Source organism: Paramisgurnus dabryanus, chromosome 22 (assembly GCF_030506205.2).
Source record: "Paramisgurnus dabryanus chromosome 22, PD_genome_1.1, whole genome shotgun sequence".
Taxonomy (NCBI): Eukaryota; Metazoa; Chordata; class Actinopteri; order Cypriniformes; family Cobitidae; genus Paramisgurnus; species Paramisgurnus dabryanus.
The window spans coordinates 979,667-991,993 of NC_133358.1; the positions used below are offsets into that span (position 1 = coordinate 979,667).

The 12,327-nt window shown below is 39.4% G+C and overlaps 2 long non-coding RNA genes across 2 annotated transcripts; one reads left to right on the forward strand and one right to left on the reverse strand.

Annotated features, from left to right (window-relative positions):
* The first annotated feature begins 8,904 nt into the window (after nucleotides 1-8,904).
* On the forward strand, nucleotides 8,905-11,110 carry LOC135777737 (uncharacterized). Its single transcript, XR_010544319.2, has 5 exons — nucleotides 8,905-9,486; nucleotides 10,028-10,121; nucleotides 10,220-10,353; nucleotides 10,436-10,539; nucleotides 10,650-11,110. It is a non-coding gene; the product is annotated as an uncharacterized lncRNA (long non-coding RNA).
* LOC135777739 (uncharacterized) lies at nucleotides 10,729-11,942 on the reverse strand. Its single transcript, XR_010544321.2, has 3 exons — nucleotides 11,735-11,942; nucleotides 11,168-11,304; nucleotides 10,729-10,844 (listed from the first exon to the last, which is right to left on the reverse strand). It is a non-coding gene; the product is annotated as an uncharacterized lncRNA (long non-coding RNA).
* Between the last annotated feature and the right edge of the window lie 385 nt (nucleotides 11,943-12,327).

Sequence of the window (12,327 nt, forward strand, 5' to 3'; positions counted from 1 at the left end):
CATAAAACGTACATGCTGTTTTCGAGCCATTGCTTTAACATCAGCTATCCTATGCGTTAAAACTCCTGGTGGCTGTTTAAAAAAAATGGCAAACTCGTCACAAATGACCTTTCTGTTGTTCTTTCACAGTGAACATCATATCCCTCTCCTTCCGAACCGAAAAACAAACATTGACTTTAATACATGATTTTTCACCATTAAAACATACAAAACAAACACCAAAAATCAAAATCTGTATAGTACTGTTCAATTACTAACTCTTCGTCGAAACTTTTGGAGTTTAACAGGGCTTTTGTTCTTCCCCGCCTGTCCAAACATGGTGTGTTTGTCTGGTGCAAACATTGCCATGTGTTCAAACTCTTCTCGGTTTACCTGAACAACGGCATTGAACAGTTTGATGTTTTTGTGCATAGAAATCCTGCATTCGTTGACATTATGAACTTCCTTCTGACTTGGATACAGCCTCATTTTCTTCCTCTGTACCTTTGTATAAAGCGTGCGTATGCACAAAATGGGGCTGAAAAGTGTACGCCACTTCCCACGCAAAGGTTGTGATCTATAAAAAAACTTGACGGCAGAATGTGCAAACCTGTAAGCAAACCCTCACCCATGTGTACGCATATTCTGGAGACAATAAATGGGAATTGGTGACACAGATGGGGAGAAAGTGAACTGAAATAAGAACAATATGACAAGAACGATTATAAGTATTGATAACACACACACACACACACATTTAATTTCACTCCAATACAAAGGTATTTATTTTTAGCAAATTCTTACACAACGACAATAAAATACATAAATAAATTTCACGCCTATAAAACATCCCATATAACGTCATGCCCCCTCACATTATTTTGAGGTGACGCAATGTACATTTTAAAGGGTTGTAATTGTTTCTGGTTATGGTTTAAATTTGATCAAATAACAAAATACAACAATCAGCAACATGACCGAGACCGTTTACACATTGCTGTTCTGTCTTTTAAAATAAACACCATTTAAAATAAACACCATTAAAACTTCAAAAATCTGCAACAAAATTAATCAATGAAAACATTTTACCTATAAACACATAACATAAAGAATAAATAATTCATTTTAAGGTTAAATGCAAAATCTACTTTTAAATAATTGCTAATTTATTCACGCTGCAAGTCTAGAATGAGGCTTGTTTGTGATGGGGCTTTCCTCGCCTGAAATTTAGAAGAGAGCAGATGGCTGCAGTGGGGGGAGGAGTGCAAAAAGTACAACCCCAAATCAGAAAAAGTTGGGACACTGTAGAAATTGTGAGTAAAAAAGGAATGGAATAATTTACAAATCTCATAAACTTATATTTTATTCACAATAGAATATAAATAACATATCAAATGTAGAAAGTTAGACATTTTGAAATATCATTCCAAATATTGGCTCATTTTGGATTTCATGAGAGCTAATGTAACGGTTTGCTTTAAAGAAAGCGAAGGAAAATGAATCCATGTCCAAAAAGGTTTTATTGTGGTAAAATCCCAAAAGGGCCAGCAAACATATCCAAAGGGCAAATCCAACAAACGTAATTCAAAAATCAGGCAAAGTGTCAGGGCAGGCAGAGTAGAATCACAATCCAAATACAGGCACAGGTCAAAAACAGGCAGAATACAAAAACAGGTAACAGGAACAGGGTAAACAGGACACAGGTAACAGGCTGGACTTACTATTGTAATAATCAGCGGTGAGTAACAGGAGTGAGGTGGCTTTATACAAATCAAACAGGAAGTGGGAAGTGAAGTGTGACATGGCATGATGTATATCAAAATAAAAGTCAGAACAGAGCAGGATGTCAAAATAAAAGTACAAAACACAACCAGAACACATAACAAAACCTTACATAACCCCCCCTCTTAAGAGCGACTCCTGTAGCCCAACATACATATAATACAAAGTCAAAAGGTGGGTGGGCGGACGGGTGGGTCGTTGAGCAGGCTTGGACCTGGGTCATGGGGCAGGCTTGGACCTGGGTCATGGGGCAGGCATGGAGCAGGGTCAAGGGGCAAACGTGGAGCTTGGTTATGGGGCAGGAATAGACCTGGATCATGAGGAGAGCAAGGATCAGAGTACCCCTCGGCCTCCACCTCGGTGTCCTCTGCCTCCTTCCTGTGTCCGGGTACGACCCCCCCAAAAAAAACTTGGGAAAGCTTCCACAGACCAGGATGGTGATAGTCTAGATGGTGAACCAGACGACTCAGGCGAATCAGGTGAACCAGACTAATCAGGTAGATCAGACGAATCAGGTAGATCAGACGAATCAGGCAAACCCGGCGGCTCAGGCGAACCCGGCAAATCAGGCGAACCCGGCGACTCAGGTGAACCCGGCGACTCAGGTGAACCCGGCGACTCAGGTGAACCCGGCGAATCAGGCGACTCATGGGATTCAGGTGGTTCAGGTAAGCCAGGGGATTCGGGGTCTTGATGAACATAGGGAACAACAGAACGAAGGCAGACCACACGCACCACAGGGCCATGGCAAATTCAGGAAGTATAATATGGATGAGACATACCTCGGTAGCATCAGGTTCGGGCGTGACGACCATCTTGAGTATTGGCTCAGGTGCAGGTATGAAGGCAGTCTTTAAGGCAGGTGCAGGGTGAACAACAGCCCTCATAGGTGCAGGCGTGGTGGTGACGATGGCTCTATGGATCTCAGGTGCCTGAATGGTGGTAGCCACCTCAAAAACTGGTGCAGAAACAGGCATGGTGGCGGCCATTTTGGGAACAGGCATGGTGGCGGCCATTTTAGGGACAGGCATGGTTTGGACAGGTTTAGGCAGAACAGGCATGACAGGGCTTGGCGTGTTGTGAATATACTCTGGTGGTGTATCCACAACACCCACAGTGAAAGGAGAGCCACACAACAACAAAGCAAATTCAATATAACGTTCCAGGGACCAGACAGACATATCATGTGGCATCAACAGACGTAAATGCTCATCCAGAGCATTATAAAAAAGTTCTTAAGTGTCTCATAGTCAAAATGTACTTGATAGCAATAAGACGCCGGAAAAGTTAAATGTACATATAAGGAACAGCTGGAGTCGGACCATTGTTTAGGAATAGGAATGTTGTCCCATTCTTGTCTAATACAGGCTTCTAGTTTCTCAACTGTCTTAGGTCTTCTTTGTCACATCTTCCTCTTTATGATGCGCTAATAACAACTTGGAATGTCCTTGTCCTCTTTAGTCTGGATGAAATGGAGTCCCAGTTTTCCAAAAAGAACTTCAAATTTTGATTTGTCTGACCACAGAACAGTTTTCCACTTTGCCAAAGTCCATTTTAAATGACCCTTGGCCCAGAGAAAATGCCTGTGCTTCTGAGTCATGTTTAGATATGGCTTCTTGTTTGACCTATAGAGTTTTAGCCGGCAACGGCGAATGGCACGGTGGATTATGTTCACCAACAATGTTTTCTGGAAGTATTCCAGAGCTCATGTTATGATTTCCATTACAGTAGCATTCCTGTATGTGATGCAGTGCCGTCTAAGGGCCTGAAAATCACGGGCATCAAGTATGGTTTTCCGGCCTTGACCCTTACGCACAGAGATTGTTCCAGATTCTCTGAATCTTTGGATGATATTATGCACTGTAGATGATGATAACTTCAAACTCTTTGCAATTTTTCTCTGAGAAACTCAGAAAACTATTTTTCGCCACAGCAATGGGGGAATTGTTGATTCTCTGCCCATCTTGACATCTGACAGACACTGCCACTCTGACTAGGGCTGTCAGAATTGCTCAAAAATTACGTTCGAATATTCTCCCTAAAAAAACCACGAATATTCGAACTATTCGAATATCTGGTTGCCCATTTTTTCAATGACGTTAACGACGTTTAACGACGCATTACGTCAATAACAGGACAAATTAATATAAAGAGACATAACTACTTCTATAGGTAGTCTATTTAAGTTTAAACATATTTGACAACGTATATTACATACACAAAACAAGTAAATTAAGAGACATCAAAGTGATATGGTACCTCGGTTACATTGCTTGACAGAACTCCCTGAAGCCTGCTCCATCCACGACACTGATCGGTCTCATGTCCTTACAAATAAACGAAATTTATTTCTCCGTTATGACCTCTTGTCGTGTTGCAGACAAATAGCTTGTGGCGGGCGATGCAAAGTTAAGTGTTAAGACGTGACTGTTTAGCTGGAGTTCCACACACATTGTGGTCTCGTACACACTGCAAACTTTCAGGAGTGACAACCGCATTTAAATGTGAAAATGTGATGATTGACACGGAGATAACCATAGCAACGGTCTGCCGTCTCACCTGCTTATCACTCACAGCTTTGATGAAAATAATTTACCAGCATTATGTTTTGCAATAAACCTCCGTCGTGTCGTTGTGTATTGTACGCATTTGTGAGGCTGCGCTCGCTCTTGCAGTGTTGCCAGGTCCTTGTTTTTTTTTTTACTCACATACCATTTCAGCTCTTAACCGTTTATGGCTTTTGGCTCATGAAGCGATCAAGTTTTTGGTGTTGTTAAAATGTGAAGGTGCCAGTCCCAATATTTTGATCTTTGAGGTAAAGCGTTTGGATTTATTTTGGTTTATTATTGGATTTTTCTTAATCGCTGTTTTTTTAGTGCAAGATCTGGCAACACTGAGCAGCAAACGCTTGTGCCTCTGTCATTCTCTGTATCGCGCATCTTTTCCTCCTTGTAATAATTTATTTCTTCAGAAGAGAGACCTGTCATGTCAATGATGCACGTTTAAACACTTTATTAACTACTAGTTGTTCAGTTCGGTTATGTAGGCTACACACTATGCGAAGTTTCTGTAAACGCGGTTGTCACTGCAGTTTGCGGGAGTTCATGCGGTTGTAGAATGCAATTGTCAGTCCCGTAAATTACTGAAGTGTGTGTACAGAACAGGATTAAGCATTAAAAGTTGAAGTGACAAACGAATTAATATGCAGTGTGTACAAGATGCCATGCTCATTAGGGTGCAAATTTTCGAGATGTGACATCATGTTGCTAGTGGTCGAATGGTATGCTAACAACTTTATCTCGCGGCTCAACAATTTTACCTCCTACCGACCAAAATCCAAGGTACTTCCAGACATAGCTTCTTCGATTTTTGGGGGTTAAAATCGCTTTCTCTGCTGCTGTCGACTTTCTGCCATCTTCCATGCAAGACACTTTTAACAGTGACAGACAGTGTGACTACTGTGACCTGCCCCTGAACCAGGCGCACTAGTGCGCCCACTCACAAAGCAGACAGCCACGCCTCTACTACCGCGGGATTTTTTAATTTATTCGAATATTAATTTTCATATTCGAAATTCGGGTTTTTTTTAACTATTCGAATATACATTCGAATTTAGAATATTTTATTGCATATTAAATAGATGCAACTGAAATACCAATAAATGCATTTACTTAAAGATATTTATAAGGAGAATCAACAAAGGTGAACTCTTCATTACTGGAAAAGGCTACTTAGTAAATTTTGGGATGTATAAAGCCGGTTTCACACCGCAAGCATGAGCAGTGCGTGAGGAGAGCGTTTGCTGCGCGTGTCCATTGTGCTTTCACACCGGCTGCGTTTGCAGCGCATACTGTGCAGTTTAATAACAGTATAAAAATCTCAAGTTTACATTACTTTTTTACATGCATTTATGAGCAAAACCTCTTCGAGACCCCTTTTGAAGGTCAGTGTAATTTATATAACTGTGATTTGTTTAATCCACATTGTTTTTGTGCTGTTCTGGTCCGTGTAATGACAGATATAGACACAAAACACAATTATAGACATTAAAAGCCCATGACACATTATTAAATATGTTTCTCTTAAGTTTTATGATAAAATAAAAAATTCACTCAGTGATTGACAGCATGAAGCAGTCGATCGTGTTTAAGCATAAGATTTAGATTTATAGATGTATCTGTTTCTCTGAAGATTATTAAGATAGGGCAGGTTCTGGCAACAGTGTGTTTTCTCTTCTCAACGAGCAGCGGTGCTGCTGCTGTGCCCCATCTCAAAGTACTGACATGCAGCCCAGTCATCGCGCATCAATCACTCCGAAAACACCGGCGACAGGGTGATGGCAAGTACAACAAGCTCAAAGGTAGCGGTCGCAAACACAAAGTATAAAGCACTACTTTTCCATTGTTGAGGTGAATTGCAAGAATGTTTGTGTAATGTGCAAGTTATGCCCATGAAGAAAAAGTCTCTCCACGTCTGTGGCAAGTAATTCTGATCTAATAAAGCACCTCACATCGTCACATGCTGCCACAAAATTAGTGATTTCTCTTTAGTATCCATTTTAGTCATTTAACATATTTAATTTTGTAAGGGGCATTTAAGTTATTTGAAATATTATAATTTTTAAAGTAACGCAGTAATTACTTTTCCTGGTAATTAATTACTTTTATAATAATGTAACGCAGTTACTAACTCAGTTACTATTTGTGAGAAGTAATTAGTAACTATAACTGATTACTTTTTCAAAGTAACGTTCACAACACTGCTCTCTATACATACACTTTAGATAAAAAAGAAATGTTTTAATTAGAAAAAGAATACTGTGAAGATCATTTTGTTTATATGTGCCCTTTCAAAAACAGAAAGATTTGTACGCTTGCTTTTAGGAACGAGTCTCTCCATGTGCCCTATTGTGTGCCCTTAAACCCGCGTGCACACACACAGAGGGAGGGGGAATTTCAAACTGCGCACAGAAACACCCTAAAAAACACATGTTGTTTTTCATTACTTTATTTTCGCAAAATGTATGTTAATGTACTACAGTATAAGACACAGTAGCACAACTCTCTCTAAAGTTTACACATCACAGCACTACACATCTGTGCAACTGTGATTGTAATGTAGCCTGTGTCAGCACTGCATTCTCATCCCATCTCCAACAATTAAATACTTACTCGCACATCCAAACGTCAGATAAGTGCCTCATCTTCTTTCCAATCGCATGAACGTTGCGAAACAGCAGTCGCATCCTCTCAATAAATCACTCAATTTGCATCAGCGATGCACGGGTTGATAAGAAATGAGCGGGTGCCTGTATTTAAAAAAAATATTTTTAATGATATTCGGGCCGCGGTTGGTCGGGTTGTTTGAAATTAAGATGCAAATTAACTATTTTAAAACAGTTGCGGGCGGGTAAGTTAAACGTCGGTCGGGTGCGGGTTGTTTATACATTGACCCGCGCATCACCGATTCGCATTGGCTACCCGCCAATGTAGCTGGTAGATTGACAGTGTTACCCGCCAATTGCAAAATCCACCTGCATTTGGCGCGTGGTCGGGTGTTAATTTCAGGCCCAGTATACAAGTATTCTGCCACCTCAAGGCTGAACTTGGGGAGAGCGCCTGGGTAGATGAAGAGAAAATAGGTAAAAACCAATTGATTGGGATGTTCCACAGCCAGACTCTACCTGTGAACAAGATTAGGGTAATATCTTCATTTAATGGAGAGGGCAGCTGCAGAGTGACTGTGGCAACTAGTGCACTTGGAGTTGGCCTAAATTTCCATAAGGTCTCCCATGTGGTCATGTATGGGTTACCAGATGACCCAGAGGCCACTCTCCAGCAGCTTGGAAGAGCAGGCAGAGATGGCTCTCCCGCTCATGCTGTTCTCTATGCCAACAAACAGCTTGCCAACACAGACAAGGCAGTAAAGGGCATTCTTCAAAAAAGCCTAAATGGCTGTTTTAGGAAGGCCGTATACTAACATTTTGAGAAAGATACATCCAGTGTTGAGCCTGGACATTCTTGCTGCACCTCTTGCCATTCAATATGCAAGTGTAACTCTGACAGTTGCTCTGTAGAAACACCTAATTATGAGATGTCAAAAAAAATTCCATCACCTTGCAGACAAGTCACATTAGATAAGCAAGGATTTGTTAGAGAGCTTTTAGAGAAGTATAGGGATAGTCTAATTCCACCAGATGAACACCTGTATACAAATGCCTCATTCTGCACCGGTTTCAGCAATGTACTAATTGAGTCAATTGTTGAAAGTCTTCATAAAATATTTGACATCACCTATGTCATGCAGAATCTACCTGTATTCGACATAAACCATGGCCAGGAAATCCTACAGATTGTTCACAAAGTATTTGAAGGGTGGGTTAGGGTTCCCAGACACTCCTGAACAACTATCACAGGGTACTTAGATGTCGAGGATGAGGAAACATCATTAAGCAGCATTGAGTCAAGCTTATCTGTGCTTGCAATCTCAGATTAACTAGTGAGCCACTGTAAATAACTACACAGTTGTGTAGTGTGATTCACTACACCAGGGGTTCCCAAACTTTTTTTCCTGCGCACCCCCTTCTATGTCCCAACCGGGTTGGCGCACCCCCAATCCCCACTTCAAAAAAAAAAATAATGCTAAAAAGATTTGTTTTTAAAGACTCATGTTTAATCATGCGCAAATAACCAGGGGCCGGTTGCAACAGCCAGACGTTAAGAAGTTGGTCCTACGTTAAGTCCTACGTTGAGCTTAGCTACGTCTGACATTGTGAAAAATATTTACACGTGTTGCACCATCTGAAACTACGACCAGACGCAGCTACGCTCAGCGTAGATGATGCGCGCCCCCGTGTATGCGTTTAACCACTGTGATATTTAGATGCCATTCGAGTTTACTATGGTAAAAAACGTACACTTACTGCCGTCAGCTAATAGATGATATATGAGAGTTTCCTCATGTTTACCAGTGCGCTCTCCTTCTAGATGCGTGCGTAACGTGCAGACCCATCTTTCACAAAAGCCTTTACTGTTCGCACAAAAGGTGTATAATAGTTTGCAAATTCATTATAACAGCTCAAGTTTAAAACAAATTTAAATGAAAGCTTTTACAGTTCTCTACAGTGTCTTTGTAAGTATTAAAGAGCACCTATTATGGGATACACGTTTTTAAACATCCTTTTGTGTGTAAGTGTGCATTAGTACATGCTAACGATATTCAAAAAGTACATACCTCAAAGAAAACGATGACGCGAGTTATCGTCTCTAACGTTCGAGGACTACAAAAAACACTCGGATTGTAGGCAACAGTTTACTTCCTGGGATTAGTGACGTAGATAAGACCAACATTATCATAGTTCAGCCCTCTCTGCTTTGCTTGGGTACGCCCTCAAAGACGAGGGTGGGGTGGGGAGCGAGCGCCGAGTCAGAAGAGAGCTAAAATGGCGGAGGTTGGGAGTCCCTGCTTTGACTCTGTTTGCAAACTCTTGTTTCATTGTTTAAGCGATTAAATCTCTCGAGTAGACGCTGTCTCTTTAGATGCGAGGGCAAAATAGCACTTTATGGACTTCCACAGAGGACATAATGTTTAATACGGTTCCGGAAAAATCCAGTCAGAAGTTGTTCACGGAGTTTTCACAATAACTGCTTCTCATGAACCGAAGCTGGATTTGCGCGACGTCTCCTCTTGAAAGTTGGATTACTGTGCACTTCTGGATCACAGACTGTAAGTATTCATGTTTATTATTTGCCTTTCACTGTACATTACGTAACCGGTAACCGGAGATTAACATAATGTGCGTGTAGAGCTAAGCTTGCAAGCTAATTGTTTTGTGTTGTAATACTGTATTTCATAAACAATGTACCATATTTACACACGTGTATGTTGAATTATGCAGGCTTTCGTTTTTTTTATCGATGTTGGTTTAGACATGTTTACAAACTTGCTAAGTTGCTAAGATAAATACAAATACAAATGCCAGCTAAACTGTTACCGGTAAAATTTGTTCTCACGATCAAACTCAAGAAACTCTAAGTACAGATGATTTGTTTAAAGTTATATGTATTTTACTGTTGTATTTACTTGAAGCTTTCTTAGATTTTGAAACGAAGTAAACACGTAATGTGTGTTGCTAATGTTGGGCCATGTAATATGTAATACATTTACGTTTTAATGAATAGTCTAACGATTTATAGTCGTTGTACTCTATTGTTATAATATTTCTTTTTGACTGAATACATGTTTGTTTTATTTGTCTATATCCTAGATTCGCAGCTGTACACATCCTTCTACACTGTATGCAAACATGCAACATCATTACACACAGTACAAGGAGTCAGACTGGCATATGAGGAGCAAAGGTGTGTAACACATATTATGTATTTACCTAGTGAAACCACTACCAGTCTTAAATGTATAACTGATGATGACAAAGTTTTTTTTCTCTGCATAATAATAGGAACCCAGGCAGTAGCATCGTTTCACAATGTTTCCATCATCATCATCAGTGGATGCCTTTGCCGTCCGTAGCCTGAGATTTCAGATTTGCAGCAAAAAAAAATTGATTTTCTCATTTATTGGAATGCTGTGCAGGTATTTAAGTATTTTAGTAACTGTGTTAAATAAAGTAGTATTTACTTTTACAATAAATTAATTGCTTGTTTATATTTTACAGGTATTTGTACCTTGCAGCCATCCATTACAATGTCACCAAGCCGTAACAAAAGCAGGAGAGGGAAAGTACAAGGCTATGTTCCCAAAACACACAAGTGACATACCGTAAGCAGTAATGTTTTATTTCAAATACATTCATAATTAAAAACCTAATGTATGAAGCAGGGAAATAAATGATCAAAACAAAAGATTTATTGACTGCAATATTTCTACAGTTATGTGGAGGATGTGATCAGGCTTGTGTTTGATGAGGTATTTGAAGATAAGCTGAAGGAAACCCCGATTCCAATGGACCTGGCATCACAGTTTGAGAGACCTTCAAAGGAGGACGTGATTGCATGCCATCTTCAGTGCAGGGGTCATCGAAAGCCAAAATTGTGACCGATCTGATCAGGAAGCTCCAAGCGTATCTGGAGAACAACACACGACAGGATGATAACCTTATAGTGTCGTCTTAAATAGCACCAGCTGACAAAGCTTTGCTGTGCCATTTATCTGAATAGATAGCTGTAAGAAATGAATTGAACAATTTTTGAAACAAGAGCACAATATGGTTACTAAAGTATGTTTATTTGTATATTGTTTAACATTTAAATATATATTTGTAATAAATAAAAAAAACTTTTGACTGACTATTATATTTTCTTTAAAGTTGCATCTTTTGTTCTTTTGGGTACTTTGTTACTATAATGATACTTTAGTGTTATTGGTTTAAAAAAGTAATTAAACTTACTCTAGTCCTGCACCTCAAAGGCTTATAGTCGGTACAATAAATGTTCTGTGTGTAGGGATTTAGACAATTTGTGCAAAACCTGGATGATGAATAACGCAGGTAAGAGGCCCTGGAACATGTTGCATTCTCCTTAAAACCTAATAAGTAAAAACATAGCACTTATAAGTAAGCAGTTTTTCATAATAAACTTTACCATAGTGAAATAATGTAGAACATTCATTTCAATTAATACTTTCTTTGTGCTACATTTGGTGTTTCCATATAGTTTGCACAGTAATATAGTATGTAACAGTCTTTTATAATAAAGTTTACAATAGTAAAATAATGTTAATAAGTGAAATAGTTTTATAATCATTTCAAATAAAACCTTCTTTGTGCTACATTTGGTGTTTCCATATAGTTTGCACAGTAATATAGTATGTAAGCGGTCTTTTATAATAAAGTTTACTATAGTAAAATAATGTTAATAAGTGAAATAGTTTTATAATCATTTCAAATAAAACCTTCTATGTGCTACATTTGGTGTTTCCATATAGTTTGCAAAGTAATGTAGTACGTTATAATTACCTTTTGGATGTCTTTGCAACACATTTTCGTCTTCGTTTAGCATTCTGGCAGAGCTAAGGACACCTAAAAAAGTTAAATCCAATCGCGTTCATTGACGGAGATCGTTTACATCGTAACGGCCGTCTGAACTCTCTGGATCGAGCTTGAAGTGGTAAGGCAGTACAGACACCATCGTTTATAGAGAAATATAGCGCTTGTTTACGTTGCCTGTGACTCAGTCAGAACCGGAAAATCCACGCGTAGTCAGGGGCGTAACCTTTCAAACACACGCCGAACCCAGTTGACCAATAACAGTTGAGTAGTCATCTGACCAATCCGATTACACTAGACATTTTGGGAGGCGGAGACAGGAACTAAACCGAGCGTTTTCCAGACTGGCAGAAATCGGTGAGGTATGTAAGCAATTTATAAGACTCACAGTGCATTAGTTCAAGTTTTAATAACATGTATGTACTATGGGATATTACAATAACGTGCTAACGTGCTAATTTATTAGCATAATTGGTGCTCTTTAATGTATTTTATTATATAATTCATTGGCGGTCTCTTTACCATGCATGAAAACACGTTGCTCACGTATCCTGTGCATTAGA